Raw genomic sequence first — 2,841 nt, 5'->3', positions numbered from 1 at the left:
GTACGTAAAGTTTGTTGTTTTTGATCCAAAATGAAATTTGCCAGAGAAATGAATGTGTTTACTCCGTATGTCTAAAGTTTGATATTCTTTGTAAATGTGTTTGCAGGTGAGACTCGATCATTTTCCCGTCTCCTACTACATGAACCTTCTTCTCTCTAATCTAACTCAGCTCATCATTCTGATCGCTCTTCCTTCATATTCATATTATTATTGGAGATATTCAGCTTCCCTCATCATCTACGCCTGCTGTGCTCTGGCCAGTCTTTGCTTCAGGACGATGATCGCTCTGGAGAGGTGCAGATACAACAGGATACTTTAACTCTTTACTGTCCAGGTCACAGGGTTATTTTTACATTTACGATGTTTTTCTTCGTTTTGTTGCAGGTGTTGTTCCATCTCCTGCCCGTCATCAAGCTGCATCACTCAGACTAAAGGTTTTGTGATAGTCAGTGTTTTTGTTTGGGTGTTTTGTTTGGTGTTTGTCCCTCTTTTTATTTCACTGAGACAGAAATTATCCCGCCTGATTTTTGCCCTCCTACCTGCCCCTGTGCTTCTTACCTGTTTAGTTGTGAGCCTCAAACATGTATGTGGCACCGTGTCAGTGCCAGCTGAAGAAAAACGCAGAACTGTAGGAATTTTAGTTGTGTTGCTCCTTCATTACTCTGTGGCAGTCTTCCCAATAGTTATTTCCTCTTTTGTTTTCAATAATTTTTGGTCATTTTCACCAGATATTTATTTGAGCTTGTTTCTCCTGGGTTATTTCTTCGACCTGCTGTTGTTTGTGGTGATGTGTAAAGGTCTCATTGAGAAGCTGCTGAAATGTCTCTGCTGCTGCTGCAGGATGGAAAACGTTGAGCGAAATGACGGCAGCAGATCATCAGTTTGACTGTAGCACAGGCAGGTGAGAAATACAGAAAAATGCAGCAGAGCTTGTATTAGAAGCAAAAATTATAGACCGCAGACTTGCTTTTTTTTTTTTTTTTACAAAAACAACTGCATAAAGTACCAACTGTATAACTATGTACCTGATCAGAGTGTAAATGTTTGAAAGCTGAATGTTGTGTGAACTTGATGCAGTGCTGTACAAGTACAGTCCATTTACCAGTTTGAGTTTTTCATGTTGTTTTACTTTTTACATAAAGCCATTTTGCTTAAATTAAAGTGTTTTTACTGGTTTTCATGCATATTTTATATACACAAATATTTACTCAAATTGTGTGTTTATTGATTTAGTTTTTTTGTATTTACAAGTAAATATAAAAAAAGGTACTTTTGAATTTATTCTTTGTTCCCTCTTAGCAATGATTAAATGAGTAACTACACACCTGGTACTGTTGTTATTTATTCATAATATTATTGCATAAGTAAAATGTGTCAAACTGTAAAAAAAATATTTCTGCCTAAAAACGATCTAAGCACCAAGTAAAAGAAAAAAGTCAAAAGTAAATGTGTGTTTGTGGAGAGGCTCATCAACCTGAAGGCTGATGTACATTTTCTTAAAATGTTTTCTGGTTTTCTGGTAGTTTTTGGATTTTGATCAGTATCTGAACTTCCTGCTGCTCACCTCATGACAGCGAAGCTCTGAGAGCAAAGAACCGCGTCAGAGTGGAAACATGCATACTAGACCTGTGTGAAACGTTTGGTAGACACATCACTACTTTCTCACTTGCAGGCCGTTTATCCACAGTTAAAAATATGTATAAAATCATATTCTTGTATCACTGATGATTGTTCTGGTTTTAACATCCGAAGCTCAACGATCACCTGGATCATTAACTGCCTAACAAACTACAGTTCATGAATTACAAACATCTAATTAACCATTACTAAATTACACATTTTACAGGGTTTCACACATTATTTCAGTTTTCTAGTTTCTTTGTTGTCCTTTATATTTAGAGAGCTGCAGATACTTTCCCACCAAAGCCCCAGTTCTAATCCATGTAACAATAGTTATTCATTGATCTTTTTGTTGTTGTTCCAAAAATTAATTTGTTCTATCAATGTTTCCTCAGCCCTGAATATATTTGATNGGTTAAATAGCACCGAAAAATCCCTTTTTTCTTCGTTTGTGTTTTAATACTTTTGTGATTTTTTTTTTTTTTTTTTTTTTTTTTAACAAAACAATGAGCACCAAACATAGATATTAAAGTTATACTTGAGACAATACTTTGGAGAATAAGCATAAACTAATAAATAACAAGACAAGAACCAAAAATAAAACAAGACATACACAAACAAAAATCCAGCAATTAATTTCATAAACACATGGATAAAAAGTAGATAATTCAAAAATAAACAAGCAGAAAATAAAATATAAATTCAACAGAAAACAACTAAAATGGGGCACTTAAAGGGCTTAATGTATTCTGTGCTACTAAAATTGTTATAAAACTTGGATACAGGGTGTATGTCATTACAACTGGTAAGTAAGGGGAGCACCACTCATGGGGTCACATCGAGTGTCAAAGACCTAACATGGCCCAGAAACGGTGACCAGATTCTTGAAAATGTGATTTCAGAGCCTTTGACAGTATGTCTAATTTTTTCTAGTTTCATGAACGAAAGGGCATCTTTTATCCAATGAGAATGTGAGGGTGGGAGAGGATTCTTCCAGTGCATCAGTATGATACGTCTAGCCAGTAGCGTGAGGAAGGCCACAAGGTCAGCATGATGCGGTGGCAGTGACTGGTTTTTGGGGAGAACCCCGAATAAAGCAGTGAGTGGAGCAGGCTGTAGTGTGGTCGAGGTGATTACAGAAAGTGAGTCAAAAACAGATTCCCAAAATTGAAATAGGGAGGAACAGCTCCAAAACATATGACTGAGAGTGGCTGGGCCCAC

Source organism: Poecilia latipinna, unplaced genomic scaffold (assembly GCF_001443285.1).
Source record: "Poecilia latipinna isolate Pla-1442-1.1 unplaced genomic scaffold, P_latipinna-1.0 Scaffold2219, whole genome shotgun sequence".
In the NCBI taxonomy this organism is placed as follows: Eukaryota; Metazoa; Chordata; class Actinopteri; order Cyprinodontiformes; family Poeciliidae; genus Poecilia; species Poecilia latipinna.
This window is presented reverse-complemented; position numbering follows the sequence as displayed.